Genomic DNA, 21,114 nt, shown 5'->3' with positions numbered 1-21,114 from the left:
TTTGTCTTTTGAAAGTTTGATTATAATGTGTCTTGGTATGAGTCTCTTTGAGTTAATCTTACTTGGAGTTCATCAAGCTTTTTGGATGTTTATATTTATATCTTTCCTCAAACTTGGGAAGTTTTCAGCCATTTTTTCCTCAAATATTCTCTCTTCTTCTTTCTTGCTCTCTTTTCCTTCAGGGACTCCTACAGTGTGGATGGTGTTCTGCTACATGATAGTCTTCAGATCCCTTAGGCTCTGTTAACTTTTCTTCAATCTTTTTTCTTTCTGTTCCTCTGACTTAATAATTTCATTGTCCTATCTTCAATTTTCCTGATTATTTCTTCTGCCTGCTCAAATTTGTCTTTGAATCTCTCTAGTAAATTAATTAATTATTTGAGCATATATTTTATGTTGTTTAAAATTTTTTTATTAGAGTATAGTTGATCTTCAATGCTCTGTTAGTTTTTGCTGCACAGTAAAGTTAATCAGTTATACATATACATATATCCACTCTTTTTTAGATTCTTTTCCCATGTAGGTCATTACAGAGTACTCAGTAGAGTTCCCTGTTCTATACAGTAGGTCTGTATTAGTTATCTATTTTACATATAGTAGTGTGTATATGTCAATCCCAATCTCCCAATTTATCCCCCCCAACTTTCCCCCCAGTAACCATAAGATTGTTTTCTATATTTGTGACTCTCTGTTTTGTAAATAAGTTCATTTGTACCATTTTTTTAGATTCCACGTATAAGTGATATCATACAATATTTGTCCTTCTCTGTCTGACTTACTTCACTTGGTATGACAATCTCTAAGTCCATCCATGTTGCTGCAAATGGCATTATTTCATTCTTTTTTTATGGCTGAGTAATATTCCATTGTATTGTATATATGTACCACATGTTCTTTATACATTCCTCTGTCAATGGACCTTTAGGTTTCTTCCATGTCCTGGCTATTGTAAATAGAGCTGCAATGAACATTGGGGTCCATGTATCTTTTTGAATTATGGTTTTCTGCAGGTATATGCCCAGGAGTGGAATTGCTGGACCATATAGCAGCTCTATTTTTAGGTTTTTAAGGAAGCTCTATACTGTTCTCCATAGTGACTGTACTAATTTACATTCCCACCAACAGTTTAGAAGGGTCCCCTTTTCTTCATACCTTCTCCAGCATTTACTGTGTGTAGATTTTTGATGATGGCCATTCTGACTGGTGCAAGGTGACACCTCATTGTAGTTTTGATTTACATTTATCTAATAATTAGTGATGTTGAGCATCTTTTCATGTGCTTCTTGTCCATCTGTATATCTTCTTCAGAGAAGTGTCTATTCAGATATTCTGCCCCTTTTTTGATTGGGTTGTTTGTTTTTTTGATATTGAGCTGCATGAGCTGTTTGTATATTTTGGAGATTAATCCCTTGTCAGTCACTTCACTTGCAAATATTTTCTCCCATTCTGTAAGTTGTCTTTTTACTTTGTTTATGGTTTCCTTTGCTGTTCAAAGGGTTTTAAGTTTAATTAGGTCCCATTTGTTTATTTTTGTTTTTATTTTCATTCCTCTAGATGGTGGATCAGAAATGATATTGCTGTGATTTATGTCAGAGAGTGTTCTACCTATATTTTTCTCTAGGAGTTTTATAGTATCAGCCTTACATTTAGATCTTTAATCCATTTTGAGTTTATTTTTGTGTATGGTGTTAGAAAGTGTTCTAATTTCATTCTTTTACGTGCAGCTATCCAGTTTTCCCAGCACCACTTATTTTAGAGACTGTCTTTTCTCCATTATATATTCTTGCCTTCTTCATCATAGATTAGCTGACCATAGGTGTGTGGGTTTATCTCTGGACTTTCTATCTTGTTCCATTGGTCTATATTTCTGTTTTTGTGCCAGTACCAAACTGTTTTGATTACTGTAGCTTTGTAGTATAGTCTGAAGTCAAGGAGCCCAATTCCTCCAGCTCCGTTTTTCTTTACAAGATTGCTTTGGCTATTTGGGGGTCTTTTGTGTTTCCATACAAGTTGTAAAATTTTTTTGTTCATATTCTGTGAAAAATGCCATTGTAATTTGATAGGTATTGCATTGAATTTGTAGATTGCTTTGGGTAGTATAGTTATTTTCACAATATTGATTCTTCCAATCCAAGAATATGGTATATCTCTCCATCTGTTGTGTCATCTTTGATTTCTTTCTTCAGCACCTGATAGTTTTCTGAGTACAGATCTTTTGCCTCCTTACGTACGTTTATTCCTAGGTATTTTATTCTTTTTGATGTGATGGTAAATGGGATTGTTTCGTTTTCTTTCTAACCTTTTGTTGTTAGTGTATAGGAATGCAAGAGATTTTTGTGTATTAATTTTGTATCCTGCAACTGTACCAAATTCATTGATGAGCTCTAGTAATTTTCTGGTAGCATCTTTAGGATTTTCTCTATATAGTATCATGTCATCTGCAAACAGTGACAGTTTTACTTCTTCTTTTCCAATTTGCATTCCTTTTATTTCTTTTTCTTCTCTGATTGCCATGGCTGGAACTTCCAAAACTATGTTGAATAAAAGTGGTGAGACTGGACATTCTTGTCTTGTTCCTGATCTTGGAGGAAATGCTTTCAGTTTTTCACTGTTGAGAATGATGTTAGCTGTGGGTTTGTCATATATGGCCTTTATTATGTTGAGGTAGGTTTCCTCTATGCCCACTTTCTGGAGAGTTTTTTTTTTCCTTTGGTCATAAATGGGTGTTGAATTTTTTCAAAAGCTTTTTTTGCATCTACTGAGATGATCATGTGTTTTTTGTTCCTCAGTTTGTTGATGTGTATCACACTGATTGATTTGCACATATTGAAGAATCCTTGCATCCCTGGGATAAACCCCACTTGATCATGGTGTATGATCCTTTTAATGTGTTGTTGGATTCGGCTTGCTAGTATTTTGTTGAGGATTTTTGCATCTATATTCATCAGTGATACTGGCCTGTAAGTTTCCTTTTTTATGATATCTTTCTCTGGTTTTGGTATCAGGGTGATGGTGGTCTCAGAATGAGCTTGGGAGTGTTCCTTCCTCTGCAGTTTTTTGGGAGAGTTTTTTTTGTTTTTGTTTTTTTATTTGTTTGTTTTGGCTGTGTTGGGTCTTCTTTGCTGTGTGCAGACTTTCTCTAGTTATGGTGAGCAGGGGCTACTGTTCGTTGTGGTACGTGGGCTTCTCATTGCAGAAGCAGTTGGCTCAGCAGTTGTGGTACACAGGCCCTAGAGCATGCGGGCTCAGTAGTTGTGGTTCGTGGGCTCTAGAGCTCAGGCTCAGTAGTTGTGGCACACGGGCTTAGTTGCTCCGTGGCAAATAGGATCTCTCCGGACCAGGGATTGAACCCGTGTCCCCTGCATTGGCAGGAAGATTCTTAACCACTTCACCAGAGGGAAGTCCCTGGAAGAGTTTCAGAAGGATAGGAACTCTTCTCTAACTGTTTGATAGAATTTGCCTGTGAGGCCATCTGGTTCTGGACTTTTGTTTGTTGGAAGTTTTAAAATCACAGTTTCAATTTCAGTACTTGCAATCAGTCTGTTCATATTTTCTATTTCTTCCTGGATCATTCCTGGAAGATTGTACTTTTCTAAGTATTTGTCCATTTCTTCTAGGTTGTACATTCTATTGGCATATAGTTGCTTGTAGTAGTCTCTTATGATCCTTTGTATATCTGTGGTGTGAGTTCTAACTTCTTTTTCATTTCTAGTTTTATTGATTTGAGCTCTCTCCCATTTTTTCCTGATGAGTCTAGCTAAGGGTTTATCAATTTTCTTTATCTTTTCAGTGAACTAGCTGATTTCATTGATCTTTTCTGCTCTTTTCTTTGTCTCTATTTCATTTATTTCTGCTCTGATCTTTATGATTTCTTTCCTTCTACTAACTTTGGGTTTTGTTTGTTCTTCTTTCTCTAGTTGCTTTCGTTGTAAGGTTAGGTTTTTATTTGAGATTTTTCTTGTTTCCTGAAGTTAGTGTTCACTTTTCTTCAATCTTTTTTCTTTTTGTTCCTCTGGTTTAATAATTTCAGTGTCCTATCTTCAGTTTTGCTGATTATGTCTTCTGCCTGCTCAAATTTGTCTTTGACCCTCTATAGTAAATTTTAAATTTCATTTATTGTACTTTTCTGCTCCAGTATTTCTTTTCTGTTTTTTAGGTTTTCCATCTCTTTATTGATATTTCCATTTTTTTTCACACATTGTTGACTTGGCTTTCTCCACATCTTCTTTTAGTTTTTGAGCATCTTTAAGACTGGTGTTTTAAAGTTTTCATCTAGTAGATCTGCCACCAGGTCTTTTTCAGGGACAGTTTCTGTTTATTTATTTTTTCCTTTGAATGAGTCATACTTTTCTTTTTCTTTTGTGAATTTTGTTGACAGCTGGACATTTGAATCTAATAACGTTGTAAATGCAAATCAGGTTCTCCCCCTTCCCTAGGGTTTGCTGGTTTATAAAAAAAATGTTTTTATTACTTTGTTTTTTCTTTTGTTTGTTGCAGATTATTTTTGTGTCAAGGATTAGCCTGAGGAATAAATGTAATGTCTTCTAATGTCTATTTTCAGCCTGTCCCCTTTCCTGGGCATGCACAGTCACTTTCTCATTTCCTCCACAGATGCAGTTGTTTTTGAATGTCCTAGAAAAAAGGGCACTGGACCTTCATATCACCTAGAAGTCATTTAATCCATAGGGGGAGGGACTTCCAACAATGGGGGGTGGTGCAACAAAAATGGCTCCCTACCTCTTTGTCTGCACCTTTGTGATCAAAAGCATCAATCAGCAGTCAAAGCACAGATCCCTGCTAATTGGAGGACAGGGTCTCTCTCTCTCTCTCTCCCCCCCCACACTTCTTTTTTTTTTTTGGCCAACCCTGGCTCCTGCAAGTTATGTGCAGGTTGTTCCTGCAATACATGCACAGCTGCTTGCCAGAGGGCTAGGGGTGGGGGAATAGGTAGCTACTACTGTGCTAAGAGCTGAAACTGACCAAAATTAACCATAAAAAGAAACTACCTGTGAATTATTGGAGTCCCAAAAGAAGAAGAAAGGTAGAAGAGGGAAGAAAGTTTATTTAAGGAGATAATGGATGAGAATGTCCCAAATCTGGGGAGAAATATAGATATTCAAGTTCATGAAGCTCATAGGTCATCAAATGATCTCAAATTAAAAGTGATTATTCTCCAAGACACATTATAATAAAACTGTCAAAAATTAAAGACAAAAAGAGAATCTTAAAAGCAGCAAGAGGGAAGAAAGTTGTAACTTACAAGGGAACTCCCATAAGCCTGCCAGGAGAATTCTCAGCAGAAACCTTGCAGGCTAGGAGAGAGTAGAATGATATATTCAAAGTGAAATATATACAACTGAAAGAAAAAATTCATGTCTAACTGGCAAAGCTGTCTTTCACAAATCAAAGAGATATAAACATTTTCCCAGACAAACAAAAGCTGGATGGAGTTGATCACCCCTAGACCTGCCTTGTAAGAAATGCTGAAAGAAGTTATTCAAGCTGAAATGAAAATATGCTAATGAATAACATGAAAACATGAAAGGATGTTAATTAGTAGCATGAAAACATGAAAATATACAGGAAAAGGTAAGTATATAGTCGAAATTAGATTACTCTAATACTGTAATATAGTGGTGTGCTAACCACTTAACTCTAGTATAAATGTTAAAGGGCAAAAGTATTAAAAATAATTGTAGCTATAATAATTTATGAATACACAATATAAAAAGGGATAAATTGTGATATCGGAAACAAAAGGGGGGAAGTAAAAGGGTGGAATTTTTGTATGTGATTGAAGATAAGTCATTATCAGTGTAAAATAGACTGCTATATCTATAAAATGTTTTATGTGAACCTCATGGTAACCATAAAACAGAAACCTACAGTAGATACACAAAAGGTTAAGAGAAGAGAAAGCATATCAAAATGAAAAATCATCCGTTCACAAAGGAAGGTAGTAAGAGAAGAGCAAGGGAATAAGGGAACTACAAAACAGCCAGAAAACAATAAGATGTCATTAGTAAGTCCTCACTTGATTAGTAAGTCATCAAAAATTACTCTACTTGTAAATGGATTAAATTATCCAATGGAAAGTCATAGAGTGGCTAGGTGGATAAGAAAATAAGACCCATCTGTATCTGCCTACAAGAGATTCACTTAAACTTTAAGTATACACGTATGATGAAAGTGAAGAGATAGGAAAAAATATTTCATGTAAGTGGAAACCAAGAGAGCAGGGGTAACAATACTTATATCAGACAAAATAGACTTTAAGCTTTAAGTCAAAAACAGCAACAAGAGACAAAGATGGTCATTAACTAATGATAAAGGGGTCACTTCATTAAGAGGTTATAGCAGTTGTAAATATATATGCACCCAACATCAGAGCACCTAGATATATGAAGCAAATACTAACAGATCTGAAGGGAGTAAGAAACACTACAGTAATAGTAGGAACTTCAATCCTGTACTTTCAACAATGCATAGATCATCCAGACAGAAAATCAATAAGAAAACAGTGGTTTTGGACAACATTATAGACAAAATGGGCCTAACAGATGTATACAGACTATTCCATCTAACAGCAGCAGACCATCCTTCTCAAAGGCATATGGAAAATTCTCCATCATAGATCATATGGTAGGCCACAAAACAAGTCTCAACAAGTTTAAGAAGATACAAAACATTGCTGAAAGAAATTAAAGGAGACCCAAATAAATGGAAAGATATCATGCATTAGAAGAAAGACTTAATGTTAAGATGGCAGTATGTCCCAAAGCAACCTACAAATTCAGTGCAATCCCTATGGAAGTTCCAATAATCTTTTTATGCAAAAAATGGAAAGGCTGGTCCTAAATTCATATGGAGGTTATGTATGAGCTCAACAACATGGACTTCTCACCAAGGCCAACTTGGCTATACTGCTGCTGAGTGCCCAACCTGCCAGCAGTAGAGAGCGATACTGAGCCTCCAGTATGGCACCGGTTTGATTACACTGGACTGCTTCCATCATGGAAGGGGCAGCACTTTATCCTTATTGGAATAGACACTTTGGACATGGATTTGATTTCCCTGAATGCAAAGCTTCTGCTAAATCTATCATCCTTGGGTTTACAGAATGCCTTATATACCATGATAGTATTCCACATAGCATTTCTTCTGATAAAGGAATTCCCTTCACAGCAAATAAAGTTCAACAGCTGGCCCATGCTCATGATAATTCACTGGTCTTACTATGTTCCCCAAGCCTCTCTCTTGTGTCTCATCTCTGCCCTCTGCTGGTTCAAGGGCTCAGGTTCTAAGCCTCATTTAAGCATTGCAAGAAAAGCACATCAGATAGGGACCCAGAACACCCCTAACATTGTTTATAAACTGGGTTAACGGAAGTTCCACTTGGTTTCAGAAGTTCTTAATTACCCCAAAGAAGGCAATTTCCACATCTACTATCACAAGAACAAATGAAAAAAAAATCTACTCTAGAAAAGCAAGGAAAGTGAGTAATATATTGATTGGCATTCTTTTGGATCCTGTCATCTCTTCACAGAGTGACACTGAAGTTATAGGCTTACATTCCCTCACTGAGGGATGCCATTCAAGCCACCCTTGGATGAGCAGACTGAGAGAAACAGGCTCAGGGCTGTGCATGTGTACACGCCCGCATCTCCTTGCCATAAATCCAGCTTTTTCCATCCCTGAGTTCATAGAGTGCTGTGCTTGTTTAGATGGAATTGGAAGATAAGAAGCTGAGATCTCAGCCATGCAGGGTGGGAGAAACCAGCAAGCTAAGACTGAGTACAGGGCCAAGGAGGTTAACCCACCAATGAGGAGGGTCCTCGTGGATGATTCTCTAAAGGGTATTGTGGATTGGGGCTTGCTCCACTTGTATTAGTTGGATAGGCCAACTGTAGTAACCAAAGTCTCCATGATGTATAATGGCTCAAATACATTCAAGTTTATTTTCACTCACAAGAAGAGTTCAAGACATTTCAAGTTGGTGGGGAACTATGCCCTGCACAGGCATTCAGGGAGCCAGGCTGACAGGCTTTGCAATTTAAAAAAATTGAAGTAGAGTTGATTTACAATATTGTGTTAGTTTCAGGTGTACAGCAAAGTGATTCAGTTATTTTTTTCATATTATATTCCATTATAGGTTATTAAAAAATGGAATGCTTCATGAATTTGCGTGGCATCTTTGTGCAGGGGTCCATGCTAATCTTCTCTGTATTGGTCCAATTTTAGTATATGTGCTGCTGAAGTGAGCACGACTTTGCCTTTTTTTTAAATTAATTTATTTTATTTTATTATTTATTTTTGGCCACATTGGGTCTTCGTTGCTGCACGCGGGCGTTCTCCAGTTGCAGCGAGCGGGGGCTACTTTTCGTTGTGGTGCACGGGCTGCTCATTGCGGAGGCTTCTCTTGTTGTGGAGCATGGGCTCTAGGCGTGTGGGCTCAGTAGTTGTGGCGCCCGGGCTTAGTTGCTCTGCGGCATGTGGGATCTTCCCGGACCAGGGCTCAAACCTGTGTCCCCTGCGTTGGCAGGTGGATTCTTAACCACTGCACCACGAGGGAAGCCCCACTTTGCCATTTTTAATAAACAACTCTCAAGGTTGCCCTGGAAGGGGAAAGAGGCACATACGAGGTTTTTATGGGCTAAACTTGGAATACCATTTCTTACTTCCCTTTGGTAAAACTAAATCATAGAGTCACATCTAACTGCAAGAGAGACTGGAAGAAGAGATAAATTTGGTGAGGACTAGTAATGTTGGACACAGCGTCTGTATCCAGGGGACAGTGTTGTGGTGTCTGGAGCAGGGCAGCAGGGGCTAAAGCCAAGATTTTGCTGGAATTTAGACAGGAGCTAGTATTCTGTTTGCACTGTTCTGCCCAGTTTGAAGTAAGATGTTAGCCAGCTGCAGGTGTGGAGATGGTTTTGGTGTTGGGACGGTTATGCATGCGAGTGTCCAGGCCCTGGAAAAAGGGGGCTCCAGGAATCAAGTAGGGTGAGATTCCCAGACCTGAACCGCAAGAACTGAGATTCAAGTCCAGGCTCTAGTGGTGATATTAAAGTCCAGTAATATGGACAGAGATTTGGGAGAAGGCTTACATGTGAGGGCTTACCTTGCAGATTCTTTGCCTATGACAGCAAAACTTAATTCCAGGTACCCCCTGCTATTGGGCTTTGGACTGTTAGGGTCAGGCTTGGTTCTGGGATAGTTTGGGGAGAGTCCTCCTCCTGATTTTCTTTAGCACCGTCTTTTCCAGAACGGCACTCACATATGCCCTTCAAAGAGCTTCATATCCTCAGAAGAAAGGTGTCCTGGTACATGTGGCTTCCTCAAGCAGCCATACTCGTACTCCCCAGCTTTTAGGGATTTACGTTAAAATAACCCTGGGACACAGGTCATAAATCTCTGATGTCCTGTGGTCTCACAGGACACATTCTGTCTCACAGTTTAGGCATGTAAACTAGGGGCTAAGTAACTACTAGATACTAAATGATTGTATATAGAGAGCTGGAACATGAATTGCTTGCTTTGTTTGCTATCCTCTTTGGAGGTGGGCAGAAAATCTTAACATTTGCTCAGGGCTTTCTGAACACTGTCTTTTAAGGATGATACTGCATGTACTGTCTAGAGATGTTGTTGGAACAGATGTTGTGAGAGGCTCTTACACTCTAATATGCTGAGAATACCCATGTATCCCCCAGGCATCATCACAGAAAATCCTCAAACACATTCATAGCACTACAGAGCGTTGCCTTCCACTTGACCCTTCTGTTCTCTTGATTGTTCAATGCACAAGGGTTATTAAGAAGCTGAAAGATGATTATTACACTCCATCGTGGTTGCCAGCTACGTGCTGGCAGATTTTTGAAAACAGATTCAGGAAACCACTGTAGACTAATGACATAATAGGATGTGGAAAATTCTGGTCTTGTTCTATGAAATAGCTGGCCTACAAAATATGGGATGGGAAAGGATGCTGTATACTGTAGTACTGAGCGTAGATTCTAGTAAATCTGCCATTTAATGGCAACTTGACCTTGGGCTAATTTAAACTACTTCAGTGCCTAAGTATCCTCACTTGAGAAATGAGAATTCTCATGGTACTGACTTCCACAGGGTTATTGATAGGACTAAGTAAATGAGACAGTGTATGGAAAAGTGCTTAGCATGACGCCTGGTATATAGTTGGCCTTCAAAAATCATGTTCCTTCAAAAAATATATTATAGGCTAAGGTTTTTAAAAAACCTGTCATTTGAGTAAGAAAAAAATGGGAGATAAATCAGCCACCAAATACAAACACTTGTTTTTAATGGTTAGAACTGAATCCTTGAAATTCTGCTGGTAAAAGGGAACATTTTTGATCATCTCCACCTGTATCAGTCCTTTTAGTTACCCACTCAGAGAAAATCTCAGATCAAGTGGGGAAACAGCCCAAACCAAAGTCTAGAGCAGAGGTTTTCGTGGTGTGAGCTCCAGGTCAGTCACATCAGCATCACAGGAAATTTGCTAGAAATACAAATTCTTGGGCTGGGGACGCCAGACCTACTAACTCTGAAACTCGGGGGCGGGGCCCAGAAATCTGTGTTTTAACAAGCCCTCTAGGGGATTTGTAAGCACAGGTTTGTGGACCCGGGCATAGAGCCGCCAGGGATAAATTTGTTGATAAAATGCGGCTGACGGTGCTTGCAGAGAACTTACCAGAGTTAATGAGCCCAGACCTGCATTCGCAGCTGCCTTCTGTGGTCACTGCCTTAGCCCTTCACCCCCTGCCCTGCCTCCTCCTGTGGCATCCTGGTTAATAGTCCCATCATCCACCCAGTTGCCCACTCTTCTCAATTCTTTTACTCTCGCTTTTCATCCAACCAGACACTAGGAACCTGTTGATTTCCCTTTCCGAATGCTCATATCTCTCTGCTCCTCTCTCCCACTACCTCTTTTTGGGTTTAGGATGATCGTGCCATATTTTTGTTTCTGACCTTTGCTCTTTAGTTTCCCCACTCTCCTCTCCCCGCTGCCACAGTGTGACTTTACTAAAAAACGGATGGACCGGTTGTTCCAAGGTTTCAAAATCTTCAAACACTGCAGACACATCCTTACCACGATATTCCAGGCTCTTCACAGTCTGACCAGAGACTACATTTCCAGCCTCCTCCACTTCCTACCCGTCTTGTACCATCTACTTTTGCCGCTCTGCCTTCTATTCTGTCGATTCCTAGCTCTTTCCTACCCCCTTGCTCTGCATATGTATTTGTCCCCTGCTTTGCATGTTCTTCTTCCTTATCTGCTTACTGAGGTTCTGTTTAACAGCTCAGTTCCCACATTGCCGACTCTGGAAATCATCCTTGACTCTTCTAAGGAGATCTGGAATCTTTCTTTTCGGTTCTCCAGCTATACTCCATTTTAAAAGCCGTTTACCACTCATACTGATGGTTTTCTTACTAGACTGTGAGCTTCCTCAGGGCCAGAGAATTGATTGTCTTATTCATCTTTGCACTCCAGCACTCCGCACCATGCTTAGCACTTATTAAGTAGCTGCTTAATAAATGTTTGGCAAAGGAATGGAGGAAGGAGAGTAAATGTGTCGTTATAAGAGGATTTTCCTTTTAAGGAACAAAACCTCAGCTGCCCAGGCATAGACTCCTGCCTTTGAGAGAGTATTTACGTTCTGGATCAGTGCAGCCGTGGAAGAGGAATACGCCTCTCGGGGGAAGCCGTGGGGGAGTTTGGGCAGGTGAAATGTAATTATCCAAGTTGGCCCTGGGCCAAGGCTCCTCAGCGCTGCAGCCGAGGCTAGGGCTAAACACAAATGGGTACGACCTTCATCTCACATCCCTTCTGAAAAGCTGCTCCTCTGGCAGCCCCGAGCCCCCTAACAGCTTGCCGGGGCCTGGGGTCAGATTCACTCACAGGGATGGGGCAGCCGAGCCCCGTGACCCCGCTGAACTGGCTGCTTGGCTCTCCGCTGCCTTTGGTCTAAGCACAGAGCCTGGTGTGGAAACGGAAGCTGGCCTGTGATCACTCATTCATCCCTTTCGGCTGCACTGCTGCATTCCTTCCAGCTTAAGTTAGAACATGCACTTGGCTTTGAGGACACAAGACCCCGGCACATAACAATAAATTGACCTCAAGTTACTGGCAGCTGAGTTCCTCACTGTGTGTGTGTGTTTATAGTTATTTCTAAAAGCAAATTCCCCTACCCAAATCACCAGGCAACACGTGTACAAATGCACAGAATTGAAAAGCCTTGGGCTTCCCTGGTGGCGCAGTGGTTGAGAGTCCGCCTGCCGATGCAGGGGACACGGGTTCGTGCCCCGGTCCGGGAAGATCCCACATGCCGCGGAGCGGCTGGGCCCGTGAGCCATGGCCGCGGGGCCTGCGCGTCCGGAGCCTGTGCTCCGCAACGGGAGAGGCCACAACAGAGAGAGGCCCACGTACTGCAAAAAAAAAAAAAAAAAAAAAGCCTTTTTGCAGATGACCTTAAATCCTTTATGGAAGAAAGTGCAGGTTAAACAAAAAGTGGCCGAGCCGGAATTTAAACTCAGGAAATCTGACTCCATGGTCTGAGCTCTGAGACCCCCACAACTTTGTGGCAGATGGGCCTCTCAGAAGATCTACTTGGTACACCTGAAACTAATGTAATATTGTAAATCAACTATACCTCACTTAAGAAAAAGATCTACCTGGGAAGGTGCGGGTAGCAGGGGCCAACAAGCACAGCCAGGACTCCTGGGCCCTTGCTTGTTTAATATAGTAAAAACCATAGAGCCTTGGTTCTTCCACAAGTAAATGACCTTGAGGGTGGCCACAGGAGACAGGCAAAAGAATGCAGAGTAAAGAACGAGGCCCGTCCTCTATACAAAGCAATCTCACATTCAGTCAGTACTGCGCCTCTCAACCATTCTCCAGACAAGACTTTTATGCCCAGAGCAGAGACTTTCCCCTAAACAGCAATATTCCTGTATGTTCTACTTTTCATTTCCTTGATTCTCCCTCCAAAGGTCTCCAAGCAATTTACAAACTGTAGGTTGTGTTTGCAGTTTGGACCCTTAAAGTTTATCTTTCTCTCCCCTCTCACTTTTCCTTTGTCTTTTATGATTGTGATTGAGAAAGAGGAAGAGCTGGGAGACCGAAGCTCATGAATGTATATGAAGCCATTATATCTGCCAGGTGAGGTGCGTGCACAGGCACTGTTTTTTAAATGTTTGTCTCCGCATTGCCAGAACTGCTTTAGAGCTTTTTCCTCCAATTGCACAAATTCATTACTTAGTCTTTTACTGTATCTATTTATAAGTCCACATGGACCCTCTGGGAGGCCCACTTCGGGCCTCAGAGCTCCGGTAATGAAGCCTGGCTCACTCTACTTTGATATATCTCCCTGCTATTGCTGCTTGGGGGATAGAGAGTGTGCCCACCTGTTTTTTGGAAGGTCAGCCTGACAGAGGACAAAGGATTTTAAATTGTGCTCTGTGGAATCCTGGAATCCTGAGTAGGCTGCCTAGAGCTCTAGGAAATAACAATAATAAAATCAGCTATGGACGTTGTTTTATTTTTCAAGGCACGATGATTTTGGTTTGGTTGTTAAACTTTTTCTAGGGTTAAAAGAAATACCTAGTGTAAGCAGTTTGTTGTAAGAGTTAACCACAGGCATGGAGCGAGCGTGTATGGGGGGGCCAGCTGAGTGGTTACTGGGGACATTCTGTGGTTGTGACTTGTCCCAAATAGAGATTTGTCACTTGACTAGGATGTCAGCCCCAAGAGTACCTGGCAATGGTAGGCACTGAATAAATATTTGTGGGAGGAATGAATGAATGAATTTTCTGACTACTCTGTGTCCTCTGATGGCCCCACTTGCAGGCTTCATTCTGCTCCAGATCTTGTGCTCATTTCTACCAAGGACGGCTTTGCGGTAGGGGCCTCATGTGCTTAGAGTCAGGACCCTCAGGCCAGATTGGGACCAAGTGACCCCATCATGACTCATTGACTGATCCCAGTATTGCTCCCCTGATCTCCTCTCCTGCATAAGACTTGCTCCCAAGGGAATTCCTGGGTGCTTGGCTCACCTTTGGTCCTAGCTCTTCCCTCTCCCTTCTGGTGATGGCTCAGGTGGTAATTCTGGTCCCTGTTCTTTAGTTCCCCTGATTCAAGGACAGAAGCTCTGGGGTCCTGTCACTCTTGGGTTTTTCTCCAAATAAGTGCCTTTTCTCTTAACTCTAGAGTCTTGGCCACCAACTGCGATAACCAGGTCCCTGGAACTGAGAGCTTTGTAGCCTGGGTGTCCCTGGAATATGCTTCTCTAGGTAGCCAGACTTTCCTAGCAGAGAGCTGAGCACCTGAGTAAGGGGGCGGGGCTGTCAGGGCTTGACTCAGGTTCTCTTCTAGAGTGACCCCTGGTGCTCCAGTCCCCCAGCCTCCAAACTCTCCAGAACAGTCATGATTCTCAGACTAGAGTGCAGAGGGAAGGGAAGTCTCTAACTTCTACCCCACTGGTCATAGGTAAGTTAACAGCATTACAAGTGCCTCAACTAACAAACACATATAGTGACTCCTTGGGAAAATTTTGGGGTCCCTGGCCTGTTTGCTCTCTGAGGTTGCATTTGTAACAAATCATCACCAAAAAAACTTCTTTATTACGATTACCTTGGGAAGAGCACTCAGAGTGAGGGAACCTTGCTTCTTAGCGGACTTGGTCCACTTCTCCATAGGGAGCCATCCTAGTGTGCCTCAGAGGTGGTGGAAGCAGAAGTCCTGGAAGTGAGTCCTGGTGAGAATGTGGGTGAATTGGCCCATGAGGAAGGAAAATAAAGAACCTCGTGGACAGGACACTTGGGGAAGTTTCAGGGAGAGATGTGGAAGTGAAGGTTTTAGAGGAAGCAGCTGCTGGAATGTAAGAATTAAGGGTGGAAAGGAAAATTTTAAGACATTTTGCTTGGATTATGACTGCAATCTTCTTTAGAGTTTTTTAAGACCACAGTAAAAGGTTCAAATTATTTTTGGCTGCTGTATTATCTTACTTGAATGAGATACCACGCTGGAATCGAACTACTTGGGAACCAGGGACTTCATTCCATAAATATTGAGTGCTGACTACTGGGGATACAGCAATGGATGAAATGGACCAAAAACCCCTCCTCATGGAGCTTATTAGAAGACATAGAAAGTAAATACAATATGTAAATTACATCATCTATTGTAAAGCTGGAAAGGGAGATAGGGAATTCCATGTTGAAATGTTTAAATATGGTGGTCAGGGAAACCCTCCATGAGAAAATGTCATGGGAGCAAAGAGTGGAAGGCTGTGAGGGGGTGAGCCAGGCAGGTGTCTGGGGCAAAGTCCCAGAAGAGTTGGAGCTAGGGCTTGTTTGCGGGACACCAAGGAGGCCAGTGTGGCTGGAGTGGAGTGATGGAGGCAAAGTGTGATGCATGAGATCAGAGGCCCTGACCATACAGGAGTTTGTAAACCATTATAAAACTCTGGCTTTACTCCAGAGAGCTCTGAGCAGAGGAGTGATAAATACTATGTCTTAAGTTTTAAAAGGAGGAAAGATGGAAGAGGAGGCGGATATAAGGAGAACAGTTAAGAATTATCACAAAAATCCAGATGATAGAGATGGTGGCAGGGAATACAGTGAGAAGTGTGTGCATTTGTTAGCATTGCACATCCATTTGTTCGTTAATTAATTTAAGAAATCATTTAATAAAAGGCTTAATAAATATTTATTGAGTCCTCACAGAGATTACATCTGAAATGGAAGACAAATAGTTATCATAAGCCCATCCAGCTCGAGTTCCAGGAGCCTAAGGAACCTAAGGAACAATAGAATTGTCTTGTAACCTGTAACTGCGTGTTAAATAAGCCCTCTACGAATCTTCATTGCTTTGTGAGTTGTATTTGCAACTTCAGCAGATACCAGCTAAATTAAAAAATTGCCCCTGCAATAGACACGTGTGGCCACCAGGTGGCAGGAGAAACCTGTGATGCAATCAAGGAGGAAAAACATTCCAAGAGATAGAATGAAATACATTGTGATTGTTAAGAGCAGCCAACTCTTTAGTGATAATTAAATAAACAAAAAAGCTTATTTATAAATCACAGTGTCCCTGAATAAATCAAATATAAAGCTTACAAAACTGTGTTTCAAACAGTTTTTTAGGCAACGGTGATCATTTTTCAGATGAAATCTTATACAAAACCTCAAATACATGAAATAAATGAGAGTGACAGAAAGAGTGGTAGTCTTTCTGAAGTAGAGCAGGGACACTGGGCATCTGTTCCCTCATCCTCCTCTTTCATCCTTGAGCCACCTCTGTTGAACCTCAGGGCTTCATGGGACAGATTTTCATTTTTTTATATTATTATTTAAAACATTTATTATTATTTTTTTTACCAAATGGTTCTTTATAAGAAAATAGTTTCATTTAAATTTCATCAGTGAATATCTCAGGTTATTTGCATAAATTACAGGTTATATCTATTAAATATATTCTATAATAACCCTTATTTTACCCCACCCCTATATTGCCCCTTCCCCCCTCCCCTCTCCCCACTGGTAACCACTGGTTTGTTTTCCATATCTTTGAGTCTGCTTCTTTTGTGTTATATTCACTAGTTCGTTGTATTATTTTAGATTCTACATGTAAGTGATATTACAGTATTTGTGTTTCTCTGTCTGACATAAAAAATTATTTTTTATTGAGGTTTAATTGACATACAACATTATATTAGTTTCAAGTGTACAACACAGTGATTCAGTATTTGTATATATCATGAAATGATCACGATAAGTCCAGTTGACATCTGTCACCATACATAGTTACAGAATTTTGGGGACAGAGTTTTAAATCACTATTCTGATAAGTATATTTTCCTAACACACTCTTAAAACATTCTTTTATCGTTATGAAAAAATATATGGTACTTTTAAAAATATAGACTTTTAAATAGTTTACATAAATATAAATTATAAATGTATAAAATGTATAAATTATAAAACTTATAGAATTTATAGAACAAGCATATAGAATTGTATAGACTAGGATTATGACACATAAATATAAATTTTTAAATTTTAGGATAAAATATATTATTTTAAGGCACTTAAGGAAAGTATCTTAAAAAAAGATTCATTTTTTTAAAAACTTTATTTTATTGAAGTTGATTTACCATGTTGTGTTAATTTCTGCTGTACAGCAAAGTGATTCAATTATACATATATATACATTCTTTTTCATATTCTTTTCCATTATAGTTTATTACAGGTATTGAATATAGTTCCCTGTACTATACAGTAGGACCTTGTTGGTTATCCATTCTATATATAATAGTTTGCATCTGCTAATCCCAGACTCCCAACCCATTCCTCCACCATCCCACCTCCCTGTTGGCAACCACAAGTCTGTTCTCTATGTGAATCTGTTTCTGGTTTGTGGATAAGTTCATTTGTGTCATATTTTAGATTCCACATATGAATGATATCATATGGTATTTGTCTTTCTCTTTCTGACTTACTTCACTTAGTATGATAATCTCTAGGTCCATCCATGTTGCTGCAAATGGCATTATTTCATTCTTTTTTGTGGCTGAGTAGTATTCCATTGTAAATATGTACCACATCTTCTTTATCCATTCCTCTGTCGATGGACATTTAGGTTGTTTCTGTGTCTTGGCTACCGTAATTAGTGCTGCCATGAACATAGGGGTGGATGTATCTTTTTGAATTATAGTTTTTTTTAGATATATGCCCAGGAGTGGGATTGCGGGATCATATGACAACTCTACTATTTTTAGTTTTCTGAGGAACCTCCATACTGTTCTCCATAGTGGCTGCACCAAGGTACATTAAAATAATATTCTTAATATTCTCTGTAGCTCGCCACCTCTTACGTTAATTTTTGGAAATTTTCTACCTAGCTTTCAGTTCAAGACGGCAGACTGAGCACAAGCATTCAACCTCTTTCACCCTTTAGAGTATCAACATGAATAAGGTAGTTCAGTGTAAAGAAGTAATAAAATAAATCGATTCGTTACAATGAGAAAGTGGTGTGGCACATTAGAACATCAACTATTTTGAAGAATTTCTAGAATATAGACGGCAGATTGAGTTTAAACTCGTGGGCAAGCCAGAGTGGAGAGGGCCAGGACTCAGTCTTGCCCTGGAGAAAGCAGCAGAGCAGAGGATAGGCAGGTTTCATTGGAAGGGGAGCCTCCCCATCTCCCAACGTCAACAGTATGGAGATAATGAACAAACTGCCTGTGGGATGGCTGCCTTGCTTAACTTTTCAAGCTTCCCTCATTATTCTCCTCCTCAAACTCCCCTGAAGGGTGGGTGTCCTTTCCATCTAAAGCTGAAGAGAGAGGAATATTTTCTAAAGAAATCAAGAAATCTCTGTGCAAGAGGTCAGGCCCCACAAAAGGACTAATGTAACCCAGAATACAGTCTTCTTTATATAGACATTGGGGTAAGCGGGCACTGGGGATGGTGCCGCCTGCCTGTCCCCACGCTCACACCCTAAAGAGATGCTTCCTAGTGAACACACTCCACCTGCAGACTGAGAGCCCACATTCACTCCTCTCACTCAGGGGCGATGCTGGTCATAGCTGAGCAAACATACACCCATCTCTCCATTAATCAACCTAGTCTTTTCTTCAGCAATATGAATGGAGAACTACTGATTGCCAGACTCATGAAGACTAGAAGCAAAAAATGAGAACGAACTAACAGAACTGACCCCAGAGAAAACAGGGATACTTCAGGGGAAAGAAGAAAAGCTGAGTTTGGAGGTCAGGCACCTAGATTCAAGTGTAGACTATGTCACAGCTGGGGAGATGGTTTGACTTCTCTGGATCTTAGTTTCCTTCTAGTTCTGAAATACTGTGGGATCAGGAATGTACCTAATGAGGGCACAGCATGAGGTCTTTTCCTGTCTTTGATGTTACAGATGTTAATTCCACAGGTGGCCCTGTTTAATCTCTAGGTTGTTTAATGTATGCATTTATAACCTGTTGCAACTTTTTTCTCCTTTGGATTTGAACCTGGGAAAGTGAAGGAGTTGGAAGGGCACCCTCTTTTACTACTCATTACCCAAACTCTGACTAGTCCCGAAGCAATTCTTTCTTGGTAATGCTTCAATCCTGGACAAGTATATGCCTCCTTCATAAAGATGAGAACAGAGGAAAAATCAATATAAGGTTTATGGAAAAATTCTCAGAACAAGAGAAGCATGGTAATGTACTCTGACTAAGAAAATTCACTTTCCTCTGAAATAGATTTTGTACAAGAAGCTGAAAATACATTTAAAAAATATCAATTCCTAACAAGATACACAAGGTACTTGCTTCTATTTAACTGACCAGGCTGTTATGGGGAAGGAAAGGAGTAAGAAGACAAAAGGATGCCTACAGATGAACAAATAAAGTAGCTAAAATAATATCCATATAGGACTCAAGAAAGCGGAGTATACTATAAAGAAAAAGCAATTAAGTGAGGTGGAAGATAAACTTTAGATGTTCTTAGAATGCAGAGGAAAGGGACAAAGATATTAAAACAGTATCAAAGAAGATGACAGCTATAAGCAAAAGTAGCTGAAATTAACTTCATGATTAATAGGTGTTCTAGAAAATGAATCCAGATTAAATGGAGTAGACGAGGTTAAGGAAAATATGAAAAAAAGGATTTCTGGATTTAAAAAACTTAAAAAATTTTAAAAATTGGATTTCAAAGAAAAAGAAATAATCCTGCAAGCATCCTGATAAGAAAGGAAAAAACCCAATTCTGACAAATGAGCAAAAAGTAGGTTGATGCTAGAATTATTGGCAACACTAAATGCCAGAAGACAACGTAGTAGGATATGTAGAACTTACTGGGAAAGGTTGTGCCTCCCATATGAAGGGAATAGGAAGACAACTTCAGGTATGTTTGGTACCTGGAGAAATATACCACCCACATAATATTGCTTAACAAATTAGTAACAAGGTGTTCTAGATCGTTGAGACAGGTATTTCACTGTGGTGAACATTGAATATATTAATTTAAATAATAGTGATAAAAGTAGTTGCACAGAAGGCAAAGGACTGTATATTAAATTATAGAAAATATAGAAAATAATACTATCTGAATTTAAAATAAAGCAGAAAATAAAGAATAGAGGCCAAAGGAAAATGCAACTGCTAATTTTCATGTTTTTAATAGATTACAGTAAAAATTACAGTCTTTGTATTTGATAAATAAATACAGATTTGAGAATGCTTTTGGAAGCTTTACATGCTAGAAGTTTTACTACTAGAATTTCAAATATTTTTAGAAGAGTAAAATAAGGTTTAACCTATAGAAAACTAGAACAGAAAGGAAATAAAAACCAGAAAGCATAAAATGGCATTTGATAGACCAAACATAGTAAGTATGAGAATAAATGTAAATAGTTTAACCTTTCCTGTTTAAAAAAAGTTAAAACTTCTGAAATTTGATCACAAAATAAAATTCAATGGTTTGCTATGTTCAACAATGAAATAAAAGGCAAAAATATGTCAGGAAAACAGAAACAAAAAAGAAAGCAGAGTGGTTATAGTAATCATTAACTGAGTCATTTGGAATCATCTTATACTGCTAGAAGAGCTGATATAGATCAGTGTTTCTCTGCCTAAGGTGCATCAGAATCACCTGGAGGGTCTGTTAATAAACAGATCCCTGGGCTGCACCCACAGGGTTTCTGATTCATTAAGTTTGGGTTGGGGCATGAGGATTTGCATTTCTGACAAATTCCCAGGTGAGGCTGGTGCTGCCGGTTGATGAGAAACACTGACTGGGAGTGGAGATTCAATAGTAATGAGAATGTATGTGCTAAGGAAGCATCAAAATATACGGAGCAAAAACATTGGAAATATAAGAAAAAATAACAACTTTCAACACATTATTAATTTTAAACAGAAGTAATTTAAAAAGGGATGAGGTTATCTAAATATTTTAATTAACATTATTATATTAGTACTATACAAATAAAAAACATGTCCTTTCAAGGATCCATGGAATATTAGATTTAACCACAAATTAATGTACCCTTCTAGAGCTTTATAAATAATCCATTTGTAAAGATTGAGGTACAAAAAATAT

General features: G+C 39.5%; 1 protein-coding gene and 1 non-coding gene across 2 annotated transcripts in view; one reads left to right on the top strand and one right to left on the bottom strand.

Annotated features, from left to right (window-relative positions):
* TMEM38B (transmembrane protein 38B) overlaps positions 1-21,114 on the top strand; it is a 116,834-nt gene that overhangs the window by 87,606 nt on the left and 8,114 nt on the right. The gene's annotated exons all lie outside the window — the stretch shown is intronic.
* LOC115854681 (U6 spliceosomal RNA) lies at positions 8,158-8,265 on the bottom strand. The gene has a single exon (XR_004040090.1). It is a non-coding gene; the product is annotated as a U6 spliceosomal RNA (small nuclear RNA).

Source organism: Globicephala melas, chromosome 6, assembly GCF_963455315.2.
Source record: "Globicephala melas chromosome 6, mGloMel1.2, whole genome shotgun sequence".
Taxonomy (NCBI): Eukaryota; Metazoa; Chordata; class Mammalia; order Artiodactyla; family Delphinidae; genus Globicephala; species Globicephala melas.
This window is presented reverse-complemented; position numbering and strand designations above follow the sequence as displayed.